This window comes from Agelaius phoeniceus, chromosome 2, assembly GCF_051311805.1.
Source record: "Agelaius phoeniceus isolate bAgePho1 chromosome 2, bAgePho1.hap1, whole genome shotgun sequence".
In the NCBI taxonomy this organism is placed as follows: Eukaryota; Metazoa; Chordata; class Aves; order Passeriformes; family Icteridae; genus Agelaius; species Agelaius phoeniceus.
Genome location: NC_135266.1, coordinates 61,804,071 through 61,829,510, shown reverse-complemented (window position 1 = coordinate 61,829,510; position 25,440 = coordinate 61,804,071). Strand labels below are relative to the sequence as shown.

Below are 25,440 nucleotides of genomic sequence, written 5' to 3'. Positions count from 1 at the left end.
GAGATAGTCATAGGGAAACAAAATATTCTGCCATCAGGCTCTTGCCCTCCTCCTCCCCCCCATCCCTAACAGCAGCACAATGTTTACTGTTGTTAGTGGCCGCCTGCTTCCCTTCAAATCCTCCTCATGCAAAACACAGTCGTTTCAGAACAGTCATTATACATTTGGAAACAGCAAAGCAACTCTCCAAAGCCCCTCTGATTGTGTTGTATAGCAACTCCACTGTATGCCATTTCTGCTGCTTGGAAGGCTGGTGGCTGCTTGGCAAGCTAAAGAAGAAGCTTCTTCCCAATAACAGTGTTTTTTCTTTTATCCTGGAGTGTGGTATTATTTTTCTAGTGGTATGATTAGGAAAGAAAATATATACAAAGCTTAAGAAATATTCCAATGTATTTATAATACAGTATTATGATGGGAATTAAATAAAGTCACTCAAGTGGTTGAGTTCATTCAAGTACTTTGGGGGCTTTTAAAAAGAAATAATTGTTGCATAGAAAGTCTTGCCTGAATAGCAATTATTTGATTAAAAGAATACTGGCCCAGGTCTTGTGCTTGGCTTTCTATGAGCTTAACCATGCAATCATTTTTTATTGCCATTGTTGAACCTAGATGGGTTTAAATAGGGCTTCTCCCACGTAGGTTCTTTAATGATACATTTAAGGAAGAGAGCACAAGTGAATTGAAATGAAATCCCGAACCCACATCTCAAGGAAGAGGGTGGGACGGGGTGTGAAAGGAACCCTGGAGCTGTCGGAAACGGCAGGAGCAGCATTACGCAGCAAGGAGACCAGAGAGCTGGAGTCTTTCTGAGGATGGAAAAACAACATTCTTCCTGCTGAGAGTCCTTTGCTTTGACTGGATGCAGATGACATTCTCTCTGAACCTACTGCTGCCTACAACAATACTTCCAAATGCAACTGGCACCCGTTCCTGCTGCCTACAAGCAGTTATAGAAAGCAAGCTGGGTTTCTAGGGTTTCTTAGACCCACCCTATCTAAGAAATACAATTTCTTAACTGTACATAAGGAGAATAAAAACAAGATAAATGGAAAAGTCATGCTAAAATCTTTGTAAAACTTGAAAAAACTTGTATTCTGTCAGTTGAAATCTGAAGTGCTGAGAAGGAATGACATATTGCATTGTGGCAGATCTCAACAAGGATTGAGAAAGGGTGAGCCTGTAACACTCTAGGCAAAGCTTCATGCTCCTGGAAACATTCTTGTTTTGTAAAGTGAATAGGAGCTGATTGTTAAAGCATGTTTGCTGCTGATGGCAGGAAAAATGGCTAAAGTGCTAAAATGAATATAGTAGAAAGTAAGTTTTAGGAAGAATTCTGTCTGCAAAAGCCTTGTGCTATAAAATCCCTCTTGCCAAGAAAGGAACAAGGACTTGACAGATAAAGAAATAGCAACAAACAAGCACAGCTTTTCCAGAGGTGATGGAAATATGCTCAGAGCAATGATGCAAGCCCTCAGTGATGATGGGTGTGCTGCCCATATCTTTGCCTTCCAAAGAAGTGCAGAAATACTCACTGCATCCTTAATAGTCTGGAGAGACTTGGCAAGAATTGTCACTGAGTATTTATTTGAAATGTAGTTGCAGGGAAGTGTGAAGCAGATATTCATTTAATCTCAAGACTACAGAAAGATGTGAAAAAAACCAGCCCAAACAACACGGAGGTGCAATTGTTTACCTTAAGGCATCTGATTTTCACAAGTTAAAAGAAAATAGATCTGTTTCTTGTCTACTGCTGTTGGAAATTTTGCAGGGTTTATATAGAAAGTATTCTGGTTTTCATTAAATAAATATCTCTAAACAACTTATAACAGAATTCTGAACGATTACCACAGTAGTCTATTCATGTTGACATTAAGTGATAGTGTCTGAGAAGCTGCCACCATAACTCTCTGTTATTAGTGTTCTGTCATGTATTTGTATCGGGTCACTCCTGTACTTGGCATGTCCTGAAATGGTTGCAAGATTCTTGATCTGAAGAAAATATGTGAAATTACTGGGGCTTTTTCAGTAGTGCTTGGGGAAAAGAAATCATTGTTTCAAGTTCCATTCTGGTGTTCAGGAAGAAATGGATTGAAAAGACAAAAAGAAACTCAGTTCTCCAGGAGCATGTCTGAAGATACCAGAGAAGGCCATGTTGATCTTTTAGTTTCACATCCAGCTTTCAAAACAGCTGGATAAATTCAGAAGTAAGGGATTTTTTTGTTACAACAAACATTTAGTTCAAATAAAACTCCTAAAGGAAAAATTTAATAGATTATGCCTGCCCATCATCAATAGATGGTTCTATGAACAGGAAAATATATTAAAGAAAAAAAATGGTATGAGTACTATAACTTATATTGAAATTTCACCACCACAGGTCTACATAAAATCAATATATTTAAGCTATTCAGCTTCAGCTGTTAAGGCTTTTAATGAGTCCATTCACTTTGTAGATATTCTGAGTTAGTACAAACTATTTCCTTTACATTCCTTTCACGAGCCCAAGAGATTCGACATCCCTGGAGAAGATGTTGAACAAAGATAGGGTTTCTAGCAGAGAATCATCTGCCCATTTGCTTTGGACATCAGGCAATAAGGTCCTGATGATTCTTATTAGATTACCCCTATTCAGAGTATTAAACAAGGTTAAAACTCGAGTTATTTTTTCATCTAGACACTGTGACTCAGTGGGAAATGGGTATGGTTATTCTGAGATAGGATTTGACCTAAATTTGTTTTTTGGTTAGATTTACATACTGACCTCTTATTTTTGAGATCTCTGAACTCTCTCTTCTATGGTCTGAAAAAATTGTTGACTTGATTAGTGCTAGTAATTTAAATTTCAATATCTGACATTTCTTTGCTGATCTGTTTTGACTGTATTGACACCAATCAATACTAGTGTCTCAGGAATTTCAGACTGTGTCTGGGAGAACGTTTTATCTGAAAGGAGAAGAACACGAATTTGGAGTGGCGGGAAGTGGCTGGAACTGGACTTAAGGCTTGTCAACAGAGTGAAGGAGGGAATGGTTTGAATGATGTTCAGAGGCAGCCATTGTTTCATCTGCCTCATCATTGTACTGTGCATGAAGAGTAGAAGAAGAGGTGGAGAGAGAGGTCCCTCAAAGGGAAAAAGAAACCAAGGGAAAAAGTAGAAAAGCATTCCATGGAGCAAGGTTGGGAGAACAGGTGGAACAGGTGTGCCAAGAGCAGGATAAAAACACCAGAGGAAATGTGGTAAAGCCCCTTCCAAGCACTCTGAATCTCTGCTCAGTGATTCAAGGCAGCTTTCTCCAGGCTAGCAATTACATCCAGCTGGTTTGAGGAGCTCCAGGTAGCAATGAAGATGTAATGCCAAAGACTTCAGCTTGGCTGTTCAGGGATCTGAGGAAAATACTTTGGATGTTGTCATGCTGATATCTGTGTTACTTTGTTGTTACAACCCATACCAACCAGGAAAAGCAGACTAAGGTACTGCAGTAATGTCTCAGTGCTGCAAATGCACCTTTGTTCTCCTTTCCAGAGTTTGCACCCCATTGCCCAAAGGCTTTTTATCCTCTGCTTTTTCTACCAGATAAAGGTCCTTGACGAAATAGGTAGCAAGGCAGGCTTGCTGAAGCAGATTCTTGATCTGACATCAATCCAGCTTCAAATTTGCATATGAAAATGTAATAGGGTAATTTATCACCTTTATTCAGGTAAAGAGATAAAATTGCAGGCAGTTAACAACCTTCATTTGTATGTTAAAAGTTAGAGGGAAGTTAGGCAGTTAGATAGCAGCCCCTTTCCTTTTCTGATGTGGATTACCCAGAGGGAGTAATCATCATTCATAATTTTCCACTGGCAACTTTACCTGATACAGGCAGGTAAATTACAGAGCAGAACATGGTGCTATCCTTTAGCTTTGATAATTTCAGTTGTAGCAGGTCTTCAGCAAACACCCAGTATAACCCATGCAGGACTTTTAGCATAGCTTTTAAAAGTAACTAAGGGGTTAGAAAAGACTCTGCTGTATATGAGAGCAAACAATAAAGTGAGTGTGGAGGAGGCTTCATTAAGATTGTTTGACCTATGAGCAAAATAAAGAGGAGGACAAGACAGGCTTTCCTAGTGATTTACTTTCTATGCCTATGAATCATGGTCTTTTTTCCTCTGTTATTGTGATTGCATTTTTTTTCCTCAGCACTGCTCACCCTATCATTATGGGTAGAAAATGTAAAGGGATTGTGATATTTTCTCAGCAGTGATGAAAGGAACAGGACAATTCAAGGACATGCTATAAAAGTTGTTTGGACTTCAAGATGCTATAGCTTCTTCATCTGAAAGCACTGTGTACAATCCGTATTGGATTAATGTGAGTCATGCTGAAGGATGCTGGCTTTACTGTAAGCTATATTGATCTCGCATATTCACTTTTTAACTTAACAATTGCATTAATTTCCCTATTTTTCCTCAGCATTTCTGGGTGAGTACACTTTTGAGGCTGTAAACCCCATGGGAAGGAGCCAGGCAGTTCATGTTGGCAAAGAATCTGGCAAAAGACATTGCTTAAATATTTGCCAACAGCAAGAGAGGCTTGTTTAAAAAATAACTGTATGTTTCAGCTATTGTCTTGAGGGACTTAATGGAAGAGAGCAAATAGAGGCACAAAATTTTGAAATTTTTATGAAGCTCTCAAAATATTAAGGAGTATTTGCAAGATAGTACAAGTTAAATATATTTTAGTGTGGTTTGATGTGGCTTGGCTTTTTCTCTATTTTTGGTTGAGAGGAAGTGAAGAGAAAGCAGGAGGGGCTGTGTGCTGTGCAGTCAGTGAGAAACCTTGGAATTGGAAAGTAGAAAATGAAAAACAGCAGATGTGAAACAGTGGTTTCTGACTTCCTTCTTATGAGCACAAATGTATCAACTTAATAACATCATTTAAAACCCTCTTTTTGGGCCATGGAAGTAAAGAAAGTGGAAATAATTAGAAGCAGTCGAAACAAATCCACAACAAGTCATTTGTTCTTGGTGAAATGTTTCTCCATATTGTTTTATGGTTTCTATCTGTCCAGACAAAGTATTTCCCAGACATAAGGGAATACTTCTGACATTGTATAAGATTTTCATGCAAGACTATAATGTGGACATGGCTTTGTCACAAAGGACAAATGTTCCCCACAATGTGCAGCAGAGCTATTTGCTGAATGAATGGAAAGATGGAAGCCCCAGTGATACATCACACTGCAGGCATAGTTTTATTCAAATATAATAATTTTAATCCAATTATACCAGCAGGTCAGAAAATTGGTGGGCTTTCATACTGGTGATATTGTGTGAAATATTAGTTGAGCTGTGCAGCCAAATAACTAGAGAGGATTTATTTATGACACTTACTGGTGTTTTTCAGAACATCAAAGACCTAGCCAGCAGATTATGCAGCAGATGTATTACATGAAGTAGAATTGATTGTGATTTGCTGGATATTTGAGGATTTTGTAAAAAGGGAGAGCATAATTATTGAATAACTTCTACTACAGCTCTCACAGATTTTTTGTTCTGTTTTGTTCCTCCCTCCCATACTAGTTACCTTGATCTGGTAGAATATGGATTTTCTCTTAATAGAAGCTCTTCTCTCGTGGAGAAGAGTCATCAGCTCCTAATTAGCTCAGCACACTTAACATTGTGCTACCAAATATGTGGTCTGTCTAAAGGTAGATTGGTTTATCTTAAGGCTCATGGTTTTGATCTCATGCAGCCTGAGTAGTGTTTTTCTTCAAGAGGAGCTCAGGCAGTAGGAGTGGTACAAATCTTCTCAAGCTGTGCAAGAGTGGCAGGAAACATGGGCTGTTATCAACAGAGCAAATGCGGGTCACTTGCAGGTGGCTTGAAGGATATTCTTTTCCATTTTGTTAAAATATCTGCAGGCAGCAGGACGCATTCTGATTTTTGCAATGCTGTTTTGTTAACTGAAAGAACCTAAAGAAATTTTTACATATGAGCTGCAGCATGAGCGCTCAGATTTTTTGAAGACAGCAGCTACAGTGGATGAAGTTTGTGAGGGATTGGGGTAGACATTATAGCAAACTTAACCCATCGTTGTTGCTTTTCCGTGGTGTGCCAAGACATTACTATAAACATCAAGCACCTCCAAAGTGGATAAGCTTCTGTGCTGGAGTGTGAGGGTGGACATGACAGGTGAAGAAAATAAAGGCAGAAAATAAATGTAGTTATTTGGTGTCTGCACCACATGCCAGCACCACTGCCATCAATAGGATCTCTCCCTTTTTTACCAACAGCAGTGTTAGTTTTGTGGCATCTGAATACTACAGGACTTCAGGAGACTTGTGGCAGATTTCTGAGCAAGTCTCCAACTGAGAGTAGTTTTGTTTAGGTCTTCCATGAAAAATCCACTAAACCAAAGCCACCATTCGGGAGAAAAATTTTGTGATGTTCAGAGTGGTGGGCTCATGATAGCACTGAGTGCAGTAACAGATACTGCTCTGTTATCTGACACATTTAGTTCAGATTAAAGCATTACACAAGTGTGAAAACAGTCCTTTTTACTTAGAAAAGTTAGAAGAATTTCTTCTGGAAAGAGCTCTGGGCTGGCAGGTCATTTTCGAGGTCCTTTTAGCCTAGCAGGCCTTTCCAAACTCTGAAAAGCTTATGACAAGGGAAAAGTGGAACAGCCTTTGCTGGGATGCTGCAACAGTTTCATGAGAAATGGAAGTGGGTCATTCTGGATGTAAAATTCAATTGAAACATTTTTTGTCAGCGTTGAGACATTTGAAGATCCCTCTGCAGAGGGTGTGACCACTTCTTCTGCCATGACATCTGTTTGGAAGGAAGTGTAAAATTTCCTTTGTGATTCACGCCAGAGCTACAGAGTTGGGAAATTCCCTCTCCTCTCATTATGTTTGGTGTCTCACCCTTGAGTGGAAAGGACTATGGTTTGCTAAAGGTCCAAGTGAAAATCTACTTTTAATAAAATATGTGAGGAATCAAATGATAATTTCTCTTATTATAGATGCTGGGAAATTTAGCTCTTATTGTGACACTATTAAGTTGTCTGAAAATTGTTTATTTATTAAAACACCATAGAAAGGGCTGTTGTGAAAGTGGGCTAATGAGGAAGAAAACAGAAGGCAAAATGCAGGAATTTGTTTCAGAATCATGGATATTGTATATTAAATATTACTGTTTATAATAGAAAAACCTGTTATTTTAAACTACTGTTCAAAATCTTGTGGTTTGGACTAGTTAATTTTGTTTCCTGCTTGGGTTTGAACATTTCATGTCCCTTGGAAATTAGATGTTGTAACTAGTGTTCCCAGTAGTAGTGCATTAAGCTGCAAAGTGCTGGATTTCAAGCATATTAAGCAGTAAGTACTCTTGAGTTTTTATTGTTGCCACATACCTTCTGATAGCCAGTCCCATAATCATATAATATGATGCCTCAAACTGATATGTTTATTGTTCTAAAAAGATTAATAGGCAGATGTTGACCCTGGCAGCCAGATAGAAGGGAAGATTTCCAGAGCATTAAATGTGATATTGAATTTGCTGCATTAAATGATCTATCTTTATTTTGGCTAGGTTGCTTATCTGTTAATTGTGATCTGTAAGTCTAGTTATAAATGTTTTTTTAAAATACTGTCAGAAAGTCAAATCCTGTGTTTGCAGTCCTAGTGGGCAGAGGATAAGGCCAATCTCTTTTATTATTGTGATATCCTGAACACTTCAAAATGCTTCTGCCTCTATGAATTTTGAAGTGAATACTGCTGTAAAATCCAGGTTACTTCAGTTGCTTTAAAACCCAGTCTCAGAGGATTTTTGGTAATTTTGCACACTGTATCCACTTCTGGGGCTCCCAGCATAAGAAGGAAATGGACCTGTTGGAGTGGTTCCAGAAGAGGGCCACAAAGATGATCAGAGGACTGGAGCACCTCTCTGGTGAAGGCAGGCAGAGAGAGTTGGGGTTTCAGTCTGGGGAAGAGAAGGTTCTGGAGAGACCCCTCAGCTCCTTCCAAGCAACTAAAGGGGTCCTAGGGCATGTGAACTGGACAAGGAGTAATGACCTTGAACTGACAGAGGGCAGGTTTAGACTAAATACTAGGATGAAATTCTTTATTGCGAGGGTGCTGAGACAATGAAACAGGTTGCCCAGGGAAGTTGTGGAAGCCCCATTCCTGGAAATGTTCCAGGCCATGTTGGATGGGGCTTTGAGCAGCCTGGTCCAGTGGAAGGTGTCTCTGCACACATCAGGGAGGTTGGAACTGTAAGGTCCCTTCACACCCAAACTGTTCCTTGAAATATGCTCACTGAGTTAGAAAAATTGGCTCCCTCAAGGCAGAGTTTCTTAGCACAGGCACAGTCTTGCAGCAAATCATCAGCCCAGTCTTTTTTATGAAGTGGAGCAGCCTCTGTCTCACACTTTGCAGCTCAGATAATGGGTGGATGAAGTGCAGGACAACTGCTGAGCACATAAACATATCTTTAAAGGCATCTATTTTGAGGAATTACGGAAAATAGAGTCTGTTTGGAATAATCTAACCAAACTAGCATATACTCAAGTTTATTTTCCATTGTCTGTGAAAGCAAGGAGATTAGTGTTTGCCCACAGAGGAATCACATTGGATCTGCCTTTTTACTTGTTACAGGATATACAGCTGGGTAGGCATATCTGTAGGGATGAAATAAGAGAACTGTCTCTCATTTGTTTTCTCCAGTCAAGCATAAATCTCTAATTTTAAGGGCATTCTACCCTTGGTTTAGATTTGTTTATTTTAGTTTTGCAGTCTCCATTTAAAATCCATTTTAATGAGCTGTTTATGCAATGATAGTGTTTTTAATATATGTTTAGGTTTTGTGCAACTCCAAGTCAGGCAATGATGTGTGAAGAAGGCATGAATTAATAATATGGCAAAGGCAACTGGAATACCTCCAATGTACCAGCCAAACAAGATTTTGAGGTGGATGCCTGTCTGCCCATTTGCTTGCCTCTGCCTCAGACCTGAGTTCAAGCTGCTGTTTCTCTCCTCAGGGGTGACTTTTCTTTTCTGACCTTCTTGCATCCTGAAGCTGGTTAGGACACCCAGCCTGGTGCATGAGTGGTATCAACGATGGTGTGGGTTTGAGTGTGAGATGAAGGTCAGGGAATGGAGGAATGCCAGGAAACCAGCATTTCTTCCCATATGCTATCATTCTGCACTTAACTCATGCAGTATGGGTGAAGTGGAATGGTACCAGGACTCCAGTCAGCAAATCAAATCAGCTCTGTAGCAATCTTTACCCAAGGCCATAGGTGGCCACCTTGGGAACCTCTGCTAGTGTTGGAAAAGTGTTGCAAGCAAACCCAAATCCCAGAAGCATCTCCAATAGGGAACATGGTGCAGGAATGTTAGATGGGCAAAGACTTTCCAAATGCTGTGTTTGCCTGTGGCTTTTCTAGTCATGGCAGATCTGCATGGGACCGTTTGGTGACCCGAGCCTTGCCATAGGGCAAGGTGTGACAGGGCCTTTTGATACTCTTTATGTGTGCCTATTTCTGACCACTCATAAGAGGCTTCGTAATTTGTCTCCAGACATACCTTGAATATAATAACAAGAATAATTAAAACTCAAATAGCAATTTGGTGTTCTGACCATCTGGGATCCAGCCTGAGAGATGAGATGTAGTACAGGCCCTAAAGCTGTTGGTAAGGTAAGCTTTCTTCCTTTTTTTTCTCTTTTTTTTTTTTTTTGATAATTAATTTAAATGGCTTTTAAATGATTTTTAAATGAGTTCATACTCACAACAGCTTTGAAAATTTGTCTCTTGCCGGTGGGATCTGACTGCTGCTTCTACTGCTGTGCCTCAGTCTGATTCCCAGCTGGAAAAACCAAACCTCTGTATCAGCTGGGTGCAACCTCAGCACAGTGATAAAGGAAAGCGAATAAATAGTTGGAAGCTTTTCTAAACATCATTTAGAGAATCGCTTTTTTAATATATGAACCCCAGGGAGAAAGGAAAATAGGGAGGAAGAGGATATTACATTAGCTTTATTAGCATAAGTCTGTGATGGCTCTGTTAATTGCTTGAAAAGAGGATGATGAGGAGTATTGAGTGCATGAAGTTAAAGCTGATGGAAGTGTTTTATGGAATATCACTTTCTAGCAAGATTTTCTGTTCTCCTTTTCAGCCGGGGAAGGCTGGATTTGGCTTCATTCTGCTAAGGAAATCAACTACTTGTTGAGTGTTAAGGGAGGAACTGGAAGAATGGCAGAACCAGAGCAGTTAATTCTGGCCTCACCTTGGGGCTTCTGCATCCCAAGCATAGCAGCAGAGTAAAGAGGAGTCACAACTGCACTGATTGTTTTCCAGTGTGAAATAGTGTCTCTTTGTCAGGGTGTGACACTCCATGGCTGCCATTTCTAGCTTCATTAAGCTTGTTATTAGGAGACAGATCTAATGCTATCAGGTGCAGTGGTACACTGATGCAAATAGGCAACTTTCAGGGCCCAAGTTAAGCCACTGCACCCTGTGATGGTGGCAGCTCATTTGGAGTTAGGAGGGCTTATGCTGGGGCTGTGTGACAAACACTGAGGTGGTTGATGTATCTGGTGCCTCCTTAGCTGGGGCAAGCTTCCTGTGGGTGTGGTGGAGTTAACGCTTCCAAAAGCCTGTACAGAAGGACTGATGAGAAGGAATTCCAACTAGCATCAAAGGGGAGAGGGAATCTTTTCAGATGCCACACACTAGGTTTAGGCAGAGAAAAGGGAAAAGGGGTGGTTGTTTCCTTGAAGAACTTCTTATAAGTTACAGGTAAAGCTGAGGCAAAAGAGTAACTCTTTCTCCTATGTGAATGTGGACATAGGTTTTTGGCCAGATGAGTAATCTAATACTGATTACACCATTCTTTTCTTTGTTAAAAAATCTGTCTTTAATGAAGGAGAAGTGGCAGAAAAACATCTTGAGATTTTTAATTTTGCAGCCAACACCACAAAGCAAAAAATCAGGTTTTGGTGACTTAGCTCTTAGCAGGATTGTCCCATGCTTTGGTGCAGCAGTGACTGCAGAAGCAGTAGTTTTCAGAGATAAAACAGTAGTTTTCAGAGATAATGCTGAGCTGAGCCCTGATACTGGCTTCAGTGCTGTCATCTTCAGGGCTGTTGGTCAGACAGCTTATACCTTCTGGTCTCAATATGCTTATGTCACCAGCAAGGTTTTAGGGCCAAAGCAGCCAAAAGAAACTTTTTCAGGGCCAACCAAATGGTGCCTTTTTCTCTCAGAGACTCTTTTTTTTTTTTTTTTTTCTTATTCCTCCTTTTTCTGGCTGCTCTGTGCTTTACAGTTTCAATCTTCGCTTGAAGATATGCATCATGTGGGCAGCCAGGGGTTAACCTGAGCAATTGTGCCAGCTGTCTTTCAGGCCTGGCTTTGCCAGTCTGATCTCAGCTGTCAGCATTTACAGTCCTTGCTGACAAGAGCTCTCAGACCCAAGAACAAGTAACATCACCAAAAAGGCACTTCAGCAGCTTGTATTTCAGTCCATCTTTAGCAAATGTCTTTTAAATTTCCTGTGGATCTTACAGGAGCCATATGAAGTACCCTGGGAAGTTTTATCAAAGGAAGGATACCAAGATGCCAGTGGGAATTGCCACTGAGGGTTATGGAACCATCTTCCCAGTCCTTTTCAGCTTATTTCCAGGTTGTGAGCCAGGAAAGTTCTTGCTTGTTTCAAGCCTATCCAGTGTGATTCCCAGATATTTTACCTGTGTCTGGGGGCTGCCTCATGGTAAGAGTAGAACTGCACAACCAAGTACAGCTCAGGAGAGTGCAGGGAGGGGGGGACAGAGGGGACCTGGCAGAACTAGACAGTTTAATTGTGGGACAATTCCCTTCTCCTTCACCTGGACAGACAGGCAGTGCTTTCAAATTGCATCTGAGGAGCTTCTCTTCAGACCTTAATTTGCACATTTTCACTGTCCCACCAGGTCCAGGGTAAATAAGTAAATAAATATATATATATATAAATTAAAAACCCACATGAAAAAAATCAAAATCACCACTAGAAAAGGAGAATCAGTGCTAGGAAGAAGGAAAACATGGTTGTAAGTGGGTCACATAGATGAGAAACTTCAAATTTCCTGTTGCAAACAGATTATTTCCCCCCTGGATGCTGTTCACAGTAGAGGAATTCCACTGATTTGGTCCTCAAACAAGAGGACAGAGGAGGATGACATCCTGAAACCATCTTCCACTACCTTTGAAGGACTGGGACAGTTTCTCCACTGAGAGTTTCAGAATAACTTGTTCTGCTGCATGGGACCAACATGCTTGAAGCCCCTGAAAAGGCAAGAAACTGAGCTGGTTCAGTCCAAATTGTCTTGCAGCTTTTTTAGGAGGAGGGCAGCACATTTGTATGTTGCTGTCTAGACATAGACAAACAGACTGACAATTCCTGTGTTTCCTTCAGAAAATAAATAGTGACCCTCCAGGAGTCTGTCCATGTAAGCATGCTTCTATCTTTGCCCCAGGCTGGAAAAGGGTTTTGCAAAAGTTAGGGACTGAATGAGGATATCCTTTTGGAAGCAAAGGAAGGGGAAAATTAGCTACCCAAAAATACCAGTTTATTGTAGTAGTGGTGTATAGATGCTGCCCTCCAGCTGATGGGGTAGAGCAGGATAGAGACAAATGCTGCTGGGGGAGAGCCTGCCTATCCCTCAGTGCTGCTGTGCAGCCATTCATTTCTGTACCCTGCCCTTGCAGATAATTTCTAACTTTTCTTTTTCCATTCTTTGCCTCACTCTGTTGGTTATTTACTCAGAACATGATTTTCAGCCCCATCAAAACCCTTCAACCTTCATTCCCATCTGTTTGGTCCTGCTTTCCTTAATCCATTGCTTCTCAGCTTTCCTGTATGCTGGTAAAAGCTAAAAAGCTAAAAGAGACACCCCGCCCCCCACCCCCCAATACCCAAATAAAATTAAAAAATACTACTGAGTTGTGAATGTAGTGACTGTCTAATCTGGCAATTGTCCTCTCTCCCCCTTCTTTCTCCCACAGGCTTTGCTGTTCACTTTCCCTCTTTCGGTTCTGCAGTAGGAGTAAACTCCTTGCCACTGACGAATATCTTTTGCTTATCCATTTTAATCACAATCTTAATGGGAATTAAAATAGTATAAGGCACAGATTGGAGTCTATACCCAAACTGTGCAGGACTGAGACCCTACAGTGTATTACTGGAAAAGTCTGTCTTATTCTTGCAGGTGAAACAACAGAACCTGTTAACGGGAAATGAAATTACTAACAGCAACTGGCCCATGTTCCTCTGACAAGCCAGCTTGTGGAGAGTGGTTTGGTGACTGATAAGATAAGGGACTGGAAAAGAGGCATTGGGAGGCTGTTTCATTGAAACATAAACAAATCTCACGTGCTCTAGATTGGCTGATGTCCTGCCCTAATACTTCACTTTTATTATTAACCAGAAAAACAAAATCAAATCAAAGTTCCCAAGGCAAAACAAAACAAAGTGAAAGTTCCCAAGGCACAGCAGGCTAAATAAAAATATGCTGAAAGACATGCATAATATATTAACTGTAGTTTGCCTCATTTGTAAAGAGCAAAAGAGAACAAATAACCAGTGTTTTTGCCCCTTACGGGCCTTTGTCAGGGACATACTTCTCTGAGCTGTTCAGTGAAAAAAAGGTTTTTAAAAACAGTTTTTCATAAGATTTTCCAAGCTGCCATGCAAATATATATTAACTTGTTCTCGGGATTTTTTTTGAAGCAGGACATTTCCAGCTCTCTGAGTAATATGAGTAAATTTATGCCAACAATAATGCAACCAGTTCAAACCTGCACACCTTTCTCTGTCTAGCAAGTGGGAGCTACTGAGCTGTACAGAACAATTTACCTGTATGTGAACTGCCAGGACTAGACCTTTAAACATAATTTCTGTGATATCCTTCTCAAAATTGCAGCTAATAATATAGAAGCCTTTTTTTTCCCCCATCTTAGTCATAAATCCTCTTAAAATGTAATTCTAAGTAATGTACATTTAAAGACTGTAATTTAAAATCAAGTGTTTCTTTTTTGGTTTCTTTTTTTTTTTTTTTTTTTTTCCTAGAGGGGGTGTATCCTGCAAATGCTTTAGAAATGAGAGCCTTATTTCCAGTACAGATACAACCGTTCTGGCTCCAGTGCTGTCCTCAGCCTGACTCCTGTCCACATGCTGTCTAGTCCACACCCAGCTGGCTGCTATTCTGTGCCAGAGCTTGCTGACACAGCCATCACTGGGAAACTTGTAGGAAATATCATCAAAATATGCCCTAAACATAACAGCATGGGATTTCTGAGGGACTCGATATCCTCTTCTGCACTTAAAGCACTATATATATATATATATATATATGTGTACACACATATATACACACACACACACTGTGGAGCTGTTGGCAGATGGAGACTAGTGTTTTTAAGAAGTTGATTTAAAAGGTGACAGATTCCAGGCAGACAGAACAAAACAGATTTTCTTGCTGTTCTAATTCCTGCTGGATATATACCAGGATGTCTAAAGAAACAGTGTGCTTTTCAAACCTTTACCTGAAATGACCTTGCAGAAATCTGGAGAATTGTCTTTGCAAACTTGTAGTCAAATTATGTGTAAGGGTTTTCTTTTGTGAACCAGTTGTCAGAATGGGCTCAGGCTTCCTTTGTGACCCTGTTTCACCCCACTAAAATCCCTTTCTAATTTTTTAACAGTTTCTGTGTTTGAAAGCTTAAAAATCTGAATTGGAATATTTCAGTCTCACTGAAGAGCATTTACAAAAGTAGAAACTTGTATTTCAGAGAACACTTGTGCTTATAGGGTGCAAAATACAAATTGTATACTGCCATACATGCAGACTGTCCCAGGTCTTGGAAATGCTTTATGAGAGATTTCATCCCTCACTGATGTCTTGCTTTTATGATTTTTTAATATGCATGTGTACTTGCAAACCCAGAAGTTCATGTGCTCAAAGAGCTGCTGTCCTTTTGAGAGCATGGCTTTTAGGATTAGTCTACTGGAGGCCCTAACTCCTTCTTTTCCAGAGGTGACCTCTGTTTGTACTTAGTTTTCAGTGCATACAGCTTTTCCATTATTCTATTGGTATTTCCTTTATCAGCTCATGACACAGATACTTAAGCAATGGGCATGTTGCAAATGCACATACAAGTCTCTTGCAGGCATAGGAGGAACCTGTTTTGTTCCACACAACATTACTTTATGTGGCTGTAGTGCTTGGAGTGCAGACACTATGCAGTACTAATTCAAGAAGAAGTGCTTGAAGAATTTATTCCAATGCAGAATTATTCTGCTCTTTGGTGTTTAGTGGACACAGGCTAGTTCAGCAGAATCTTTCTATGTGCAGGGCTATAGGGATGTGAAAGGATGCCATTAAGATTCTCCCTTGGATGACACACCCTGATACATGATTGCTGTTTTTTGGAGGAGTTGTTTATTTTTATTTCATTCAACTCTTTCTTTGCTAAAAGCTTTCTGCCAGTAATTGCAGGCTCCAAAGTCAGTGGTAACATGGCAAAGACACATCCCAAATATAACAGATCCTAATTATACTTTCATTTCTTAAAGTCTCTGTCAGGCTGATTTCTGCTTAAAGAGCAGCTTGCCAAACTGGAAGTGAGCTGGCTGGTGATGTGGGTAGGAAAACTATGCAGAAAAATAATGACCTTTCCCTCTGTCAAGGGCATCTGCCTGCTCGTTACTGCAATGATGTGGTGCCACGGAGTCCCTCAGGTGTACTCACTGATTCCTGCTGATAGAAATCCAGAAATCCTCCACTCTGCTCAAGCAGACCCTTTTTGTATGTTCATGTGGGCATGATGAGACACACTATATCCCCTCCAGGCTTAATTATGTGACACAGGACTGTGAGTGAAGGTGGAGGCCAGCAAGGAGCTCCAGCAAATCTCCATCAGAGCAGTTTTTCTAGCCAGAAATAGGCTTGTGGAACCCCCACCAGCACTACTTATTCCTCTTAGTCTGTAGTCCAAAAAAGCATGTATTTCCATATTGTGGCTTTGCTCTGAGTAGTTTAAGACAGCAGTTTTCAACCTCAGTTGTGCTGCTAACCTCTCCCAGCCACAAAAAATCACTGTGTGGCCCTATTATCATCATATTACTTAAAATAAATACAGACATAGCAAGTGCTTCTACCCTTGCTAGAAGTATTTTTTGTCTAGAGTCATGGACTCTGGTTTTAGAGGAGGCAGTTCAGTCCAAAAGCCCATTTTCTGCTTTGCATAAACCTACATAAATTTTGCTGGGTCAAGGATAAGACTTTATTGCAAGTAACTCTCTGTAACAAGCCAGTAACAAAAGAAATCAGAATATTCCTCTATTGACAGAGGGCAAAGTTAAAAAAAAAAAAAAAGGAAAAAAAGAAAGGCAGAAGAGTAAGTTTGTTAAACTCAGTAACTTTTGACATTTTTAATGCCTTCCTTCCAGGAATATAGAAGAAGTGGACAATGCTTCTGATCACTGGAAGGGATTTGGGGAAAGTCTTGTCCACATAGGAAATCTGTGTTGGCAGAAAAGTGTCCATGACAGGCAGTTACTCATCTGAGTAATTCCTTAAATGTTAACCAGACTTTCATGAGCAGATTTCCAAATCATTGAACTGACCAGAACTTTGCTCCAGTGCTTTGAGGACTATTCCTGGCGTAAGAGCCTCCTTCATTCCTTTTCTTTCCCTCCAGTAACAAAGTAAGAAGAAACCCGAGCTTTGCTTTTGATTGTTCCTTATGATCAGCTCTTCATAGGGACTCAATTCGTGCTGCTGTTGCCGCCAAAAAAATCCCCCATGGCAATGCAAAGTTCCTTTTTCCTTAGTACAGACAACATTTGCAGGCCTGATGAAAGCATTCTCCTCCAGGCTGTTGTTTTCTCTATACTTACGACTGCTACCATGTCTCATGGTCCTAATGCTAAAATGACTCTTTCCTGAGGGAGTTACTCACAAAGGTGGTAGACACATCACTATTTTTCCTCCCCCACTGTGTGTATGCTTTCTTTCTGGTATCTCTTAGGAATTTTTTCCCTCTTGTTATTATTGGTCTCATTTCAAGGTATATGGAAGTTTTGGTATTGTGTATTGGAGATTCAGCTTTGCCAAGCAATTATTTTTCTTTTTTTTTTTTTTTTTTTAATTTTTCAGGATATCATTGGTTTGTATAGCAGATGCAGATATGTAATCTCTTCACAAAGATTGTATGGATTGAAATCTTCGTGTGTATATTCTGTGTTGCAGATGCCTCCATGGTCAATTGGTTAATACCACTTTTGGCCCATTTTATCATCTTTTCATGATGGTGCTGTACAGTGTCTAATCATTTTACACTGATAATAAGAAAATATGTGTTTGCATGATACAGTTCTCCATTATATTATAATGGAGAAATTACTGCTGCTTTTATTCCTGTTAAGATCTGCAGTAATTTAAGCTCAGTTGTAGCTGCTTTAAGTGGTTATGTGCTCTGAAATATTATGGTGTTCCCTACCTTTCTCCCCTCATGTCTGTCCAGTCTCTCCCAACTGGCTGGGCTGCCTTACCTGTGAGCCTGCTACTGCTCTGGGCTTGGGGGGCTGACTTTAATCTCTCTTTCAGTGCTACTCCAATCATAGTAAAACTCTGTGTATTTTGCTCACATTTGGGCACATATTTGTAGGGTGTTTTGTTTTAGCTCTGTGCTCTGTTGACCCCTGGATACTTTTAGCTGGACCTAGCTTGGTTGGAAGTCGTAATTGTCCTTCATTCAGCACATGTGAGAGCACACCTGAAGTACTGTATCTGATTTTGGGCTCCCCAGTAGAAGAAAGGGATAGGTAGACTGAAGCAAGGCCCCTGGAGGACCACCAAGATGTACAGTGAGCTGGAGCAGAGGATATATGAGGAGTGGAGAGATCTGGGACTGCTCAGATCAAGGAAAGGTCATTGGGGAATCTTATTGGTGTCTAAGACTACCTAATGGGAGGGGATGCATAAGTCAGACTCTTTTCAAAGGTGCATGATGATAAGAAAAGAGCTGACACAATTTGGAGCATTTGAAATCCTGACCGTATATATTTGGAGGAAAAAAATCATCATGTGTGTGATCAAAGACTGACACAAATTGTCCAGAGAGGCTGTGAAATCTCCAACCTCAAAGTTGTAAAAAATTTGACTGGAGAAGACTCTGAACAATCTCCTTTAAACACAAGAGGACCCTCAGTGGTCCCTTCCAGTATAAATTATACTGTGACAATCTTAACCTCAGGGAGAAAGAGCAGATGATATGGGCAGCTTTGAAGGTCTGGATGGGAAGCTCTGGGAATCAGTCTCCAGAGAAATAGGATTTGGGGGATAGCTAGTTACAGAATCATAGAACAGCTCAGATTGGAAGAGACCTTGAAAGATCATCTGTCCAACATTTTGTGGGAAAACAAGCCTAGATGAGATTATCTAGCACCCTGTCCAATTGCATCTGGAAAACCTCCAGAGACAGAAATTCTACCACATGCCTTGGGAGGTTGTTCCAGTGGTTGATCATTCCCAGAGTAAAAATTTATTTTTTGTATTGAGCTGAAACCTCTCTTAGTACAACTTTCATCCCTTGCCCTTTGTCTTTTCCCTATGTCTCTTTGTAAGGAGAAAGCCTCCATTCTCTTTGTAGCTGCCCTTTAAGTACTGGAATACTGTGGTGAGGTCCCCTGAGCCTTCTCCAGGGTGAAGAGAGGCAATGACTGAATGCAATTTTCATCCAAAGTTTTACAAACAGTTCCACTGAAAGAGAGGAGAGCAAGACAGCTGCAGGAAAGTGAAGGACAAAGACAGTAACTCTAGCCAGTTCTGATGCCTTGAAGTCCCATCCTCCCAGATTTCTCTCCTCAATTTGCAGTTGTTTACACTTCTTGGGCCTGAAGCTGCAGTGGTGTCCTTGGTTCCCGGGCTAGAAAAGGATTATTTTGTCTAAGTAAACTGCGAAGAGAACTTGCTAACACTTTATATGAAGTTCAGAATTATATACAAATGCAGTACAAAATCTGAAAAATATGACAGTTAAAACTTAAGACATCATTTCCTCTTCTATTTTTGGAGGACTTGGAGAGGAACTGGGCACAGAATATCACTGCTGACCTGCAGCTTGTCCAGAACTGCTGTGGTTTGATCCCAGCCAGCAACTAAATACCATACAGCCACCCACTCACCCCATCCCCCAACACCCCTCCCTGTGCGGAGGAGAATTGGGAAAAAAAGTAAAAGTTGTGAGTTGAGATAAGAGCAGTTTAATAAATGAAGTAAGATAAAATTTAATATTAACAATAACAATAATAATGCTGCTAATGATGATAACAGTAGTTATTGAGTAATGAAAAAAGGAGAGAAATAAACCCCAAGAAAAAAAGTGGTGCACAACACAGTTGCTCACCACCAAATGAGCAAATGCCCTGCCCATTTCTGAGTATGATCTTCTATGGTATGAAACATCCCACTGATCAGCTGGGATCATCTGTCCTGGCCATACTCCCTCTCAACTCCTTGATTGGCAGAGCATGGGAATGTGAGCAGTCCTTGACTCAGTGTAAGCACTACTTAGCAGCAATTACAACATCAGTGTGTTATCAACCTTATTCTCATACCACATCCAAAACACAGCACTGTACCAGCTACTAGGAAGAAAATTAACCCTGCCCTAGCTGAAACCAGGGTAAGGACACAGCTAATAGGCAAATGATGTGGAACACTGGCTGACTCCTGTACTCCTACATGAGGTCAGTAAGCAGGATCCTGAACAAGAGGCTCACAGTTAGGCAGGGCTGCCTGTCTTCCTTTGCTCCCTACCTCTCTGCCTGCCTGCCTTCAGTAACAGGGTAACACCCAGGCTGCTGGCAGCACAGCAAGGAGGCTGGTGAGTATCATTGCGTTAGCCATTATTAAAGGCTGTTAGCATTGTGTGCTGTGACATGTACCTGGTATTTATTACTTTTTCTCTGTGTTGCATGGTATCATCTTGGATGGATGTGAGCCAGTTTTCAAATCCTGCCTTTCCTCTTTCCCTCCCACGTGTTCAAAATCCAGCTGTGTTCAGCAGGTATAAAAGTGCTGACCTAGAGAGTCCATGACAGCCAGCTGCACTCCCCTATTCCCTTTCTCTCCTGTTTCCATCGCTCATTTTTCAAATGAAGCAGTTCGGCTCTTTCTGGTGCTCAAAATGGGAACTGTGCTTCTCAGTGCAGAAACTTTTTGCCCTTGCCGTCAGTCACACAAGGAGTTCATGTGCCACCTGCACCAGTTTAGGAAAAGAATCACTTGTACATGTGCAGGGAGAGCCAGCTAGTCTTTAATTCAGTTTTCAAGCATGTAGTATGTTTTGCTCAAGCAAATAATTAATTCAGTTCACCATTTGAAGTTTGTTAGAGAAGCAGTCTCAGTAAGGCATTGTTCAGGAGCATAAATCCTAGTAAGTCTTTAGAAGTGTAAATTTTGCTGTGGCATCTTCTGATCAGTGAAACAGGTCTTTTACTGTCTGGTCAGCTTTTCTCCATGTCACAGCTGCTTGGGGAAGGGCAAACAGATACATTAGACCTTCCATGAGAATATTCATCTTCCTTACACACCAAACGTTCCCCAAATTGCTGTTCATTGATAGCTTCACCCCATGGCCACCTTCCCACAACAGGTCCCTGGACTGAGGAGTCACAGTGGCCTCAACAGTACAGAGGAATCACCATCTGAATTGCCCTGTGCAGTAAACATGAGGCTGGGTTTCACTCTTTGGGTGCTGGTGGAGCTGGAGACGAGGTCAGACTTTGTGCTCAGATAGTCAGCAGAGGAAGAGACACCTGTCATGCTCAGAGGGTTCGAAAAGTGGAGCAGCCTCTGTACCTGCATTGCAGAAATGTGGGTGAGAAAATACATGATGAAGTGAGGGTGAAATTTGTTGCACTAAAGAACTGAATAATAAACAGCACCTGTTGCTTCTGTGCTTTTTGACTGTAATATATGAAATGACCAGATCCTTCAGGACACTGTTCATTATTTTATTGCATTTGGCAAAGCTGAGTGTGGAGAAGATGCAAGCTAGGGACCTCTGGAAACTGAGGGAGGCATGAGGGGTTGTTGGTTTTTTTTTTTTCCCCCTCTGAAAACTTTTTCTTGAAAAGGAAGTAGGACAGACATAAAAGGGAACATTCCCTTCATTGTCGTGACACTGGTGAATTAAGATATCCTGGGAGAAAGAGTCTAAACAAAGGGATATGCTAGAGTGTAATCATACTGTGTGAATTGGAAGTTGATAGCAAAGAGCTGTCTACAAGTAAGCAGCTTCACAACATTTCCATCAGTCCAGGGCACTGAGTATCCCTGCATGCTCGAAGCCAAGTGTTGGCTTGTTTGGGGGCTGGGAATTGCACTGTTGGAAATGACAGCCTGCCAAGCTGTTCTCACAGATACAGGCAATTTTTGCAGTGAGCCAAGAATTAAACTTTATGGCCAAGAGTTAAACCTTATAAACCTGTATCAAATACCAACCCTTTTGCAGTTATATGCTGTTTATGCATTTGTACCATTAAAGAATAAGTCTTATTTGGAAATAGGTCTCAATTTTGAAATCTTTTAAATTTCCCTCTTTACATACTGTTCTTGCACTTTAAGAAGGCATCATCTGACGCTTTTAAAATGTACTCTAAGCAGTAAGACTTGAATAACAAATGCTAGATTAAGTTAATAAACATCTTTAGACCAGTGGGTCATGGCACTGAAACTGCCTTTTCATGAAAGCTCAGAATTCTTCAGCTTTAGAAACCCATGGAAGCACATAAATCACTCAAAATAAACCCACAGAGAAATTACCTCCCCTTCCCCACTGCTGCCCTGCTGTGGGAAAGACCTTTTGCTATCCCTGATTTCCCCCCGGAGTGAAATCACATCCACCATTCAATACAAAATTAATAAAGGTATATAGAGCATGTTGAGCAAACACTGACATATCCCCAATGGTGAATCTACATCCCTCCATTCTGTTTAAAATTAATAAAGGAAGACAAGGCATACAAAACCTACACAGGAGAGTATAAAACCCCTCACACAAAGCCCACCAAGGCTTGGCACTGAGGGCAAGCTTCTGCGCTGGAGTAAGTGGCTCTAAGCGTGAGGCAAATCTTGGGGTGGAAATGCTGGTTCCCTTCCTTGGGCAGGTTCAGGAGGGCTGCCTGGCAGCATGCCCAGTGGATGCTTTGTCACTCAGGAGTGGGAATTGCCTGAGCTATTTGATGTGTTTGCAACGTGGCTGTGACATTCCCTCCTTCCTGCAGGTGATGTGCAGGATAAAAGGTGATGTTTCAATTGAAGTCTTGCTCAGCTGCATCCCACCTTCCACTTGCCTTCTGCCCTTCCCTCTCCCAGAGGCACACTCTGCTGTCATCAGCATGCAGTTATGGGTCTGTAAAAATGTTCTGTGATCTGAACAGCTAGCCAAAGGCTTCATGAGCTGTTGTGATGGACCAGGGACTGCTGGAGCAAGGGATTGAAGATACTCTGAATGTCTGTAGCATTCGCCCCCTTTAGATAATTGCCTGATTTTAGCATAGAAAATGGGTAAGCATCCTCAAGCACTCCTTAGATAATCTGACTCAATGATTATTTGCTTCTCAGGTACCGCTTTATGGACTGGGAGGCCTGGCATGGAGGTCAGATAGCAGCAAGATTGGCTCCCACAGTTGTCCTACAGAAATTAAATATAATCCCTTATACTCAAAGCAGTTAATAACCTCTTCTTTACCAGCACCTGTTACATCTGTACCCTTCAGAGCTGTGCCAGACCCTCCACAAGTGCCAGCCATTGATTCAGCTGCAGAAACTTCCCACAGCTGATTGTGAGCAGTTGGAAACTGTCAGTTTTCGAAATGTTTATGGCCACACATTACTGAAGAGATGAGCTGTCTTTTGTTGCATGCTGGCTTCAGGTTAAGCTATTTTTTATCACTCTGATGTTTTGTAGACACCGCTGGTTACTCCCAGGTTTGCAGCATCAGCTTCTTCCACCAGTTCATGTGTATTTTATGAGCCCGGAGATGTTTTGGCAGAAAGTGGAGCTGTGCCAAAAAAAGTTGTTCCTGCTTTTCTTCATGCTTGCCTTTTTTTCTGTACTTGCAGCATCTGAAGAAGGGGAATGCTATAGCTGTGGCAAGGAAAAGCTGCCCAAACTGCTTTGTAGAGTGATGGCTCGTATGCATATTTACAACTGTCCAGGAGCAGTGTGTCAACTGTGTGTCTTAGGCTCCTTACCTACCAACTCCTCACACTGCTTCTGAGAGATATTGTGCCAGTCTGTGGTGGCCTGTTGGAGGTCTGCAGATGGTACTTTGGTTGCCACAAAAGTAGGATTTATGTGGGGACTGCCTTGCAAAGACTCCTGAGGTTTTTTCAAGCTTGATGTCCCGTGTTAGATCACACCAAGGCAACCCCCTTGTGCCCTGTGGGACAGACCTACAGTGTCCTCCCTCTACCAGCACTTCAGTGGGACTTCAGTGGGTACAAGGCCAAGCTGCTAATCTACAAATTTCAGAAGCACATTTTGCAAGCAATGCCTTTTAGCTAACTTAAAGGTGAGCTGCTCATTTGGATGAGGAACTGTGTTAGGTGGGATGAAGTTGTTGCAAGAAAACATCTTCCTTTCAAGAAAATTCCTTTCTGTAGGCGAGTCTTTAGTCATCTTTGCAACCTTTGTCATCCTGTCCTCCCTGGGGAGTTTACTCCGTGACCTTTGCTATTCTACCAAGGCGCCTCATAAATTATTATTCTTTTAAATGGCACTTAGACTGTCGTCGTGACTGCTAGCCTTGAAGATTTGCAGTCTACTCTGTAATTTTGAGGGGGAAAAAATGGTTTAGTGACAGAAGAAATATTGTTCTTCACGATAAAACTACTTTTGTGTTTCATTTTCCACTCAAGTCATTCATATCCCTGTCACTAACCTCATTCAGGTCAAGGGCTTGAGGCAGAGAACGGGCATAATATTTTTGGTCAGACTGATGCATCTGAATATTGCAAACATCTGTAATTTTGAATTGAAATGAACATTGTGTTAAATCCTCAGGCAGATATTATCAAGACATAATAGATTACTGAAGTTTGCATTTCTTTTGGCAATTCAGACCGAGATTCTGTTGACTGGTTATTCCAGACATTAATGAACCTGTTTACACAAAGGGAACTGCTCCTCATGGTTGCAAATTAGATCCTGGATTCTGCAAATTTTGTAGGAAAATCTGTGGGCCAAGTAGTTGAGATAATAATGAAAAAATTAATCAGGCACACATTAAATGTGAAGCACAGAAGAAAACATCTGCAGCACTCGGTGGACATCTGGGTAACATACTTGCAGCGCCGTTTTGCCAGCTTACATCTGGAGTGGTTCATGAGAAGAGAGCAGATGCTAGTGTGAAATAGGTCATCATAGCAGCAGGGCATCCGAACAGAGGCATTTCTTTTTTTTATTCTTGCAGTAACAGCTATTTCTTTTTATTCACACCAATTATGAAATGTTAGCCAAGTATGCAATGTGAATGCATGTATTGTGACAAGCCAGTACTCCTAAAGGGTGTCAAGGTAGAAAAATAACCTAACAAGGAGGCTTCAGAGAAGCCTTTTGCTTTACACACTGAGTATTCTTTAACAGACATAGTGATTATTTTTTTGTTAAGATTATGATCTTTTTTCCTCCATGCTTTATTTTAGTATTTAGTAGAGATTTTACTAAATGCCTTTTAGGTGGCAAATGCCCAGAAGCAAAGATGCTAATTCAGGCGAGTTTCATCAGTCATTTCAAAAGAGAGGTCACACAGATAAGAGAAAGGAACAGTTCACAGTATGTGAAGCAGTGACATTCAGTGAGCCCTTGTCACTAGCAGCCATTAGCATGGAGGCCTTCTGTTACCTTTCAGTGCTTTATGTGCTTTTCTTGACCAGGCAGGGAGCCTTTGGAGCACTGCAGCACTTAGTAGCATACAAGTTCTTGTTTCTTTCTTGAATGCTTTATATTTTTAGTACCACTTAGATTATTCCGTGCCCCCTTGTGCATCTAAATTTTAAAGAGAATCGAAGAATGCATAATTCATATCTGTCCCAGAGGTAATGGAATGACTCAATGATATCCGTGAAGGAGATGATTTTAAATTTCATGTCTTATGCAAGAGGTCATATTTATACAAAAAGTGCAAAATTGGTCTCGGGGATACCCAGATAATTATCCTTACAATAATGAGCGTGGATTCCAGGGGGGAGTATCACAGGAAGTTTTAGTGCCTTGTGTGTCACCATCCCTTATTATCACGGAGCCATTTTTGTTGTGATTGAAAATTGATCTCAGGCTATGACTTGTATTTTGACTTAGAATAGCACTTCCAGGAGGTATGAAAAGACAGGTTTGCTTTG

The 25,440-nt window shown here is 41.0% G+C and overlaps 1 protein-coding gene across 6 annotated transcripts in view; it reads left to right on the top strand.

Annotated features, from left to right (window-relative positions):
• The window catches only part of ENOX1 (ecto-NOX disulfide-thiol exchanger 1), a 358,181-nt gene that overhangs the window by 87,552 nt on the left and 245,189 nt on the right, over positions 1–25,440 (top strand). The gene's annotated exons all lie outside the window — the stretch shown is intronic.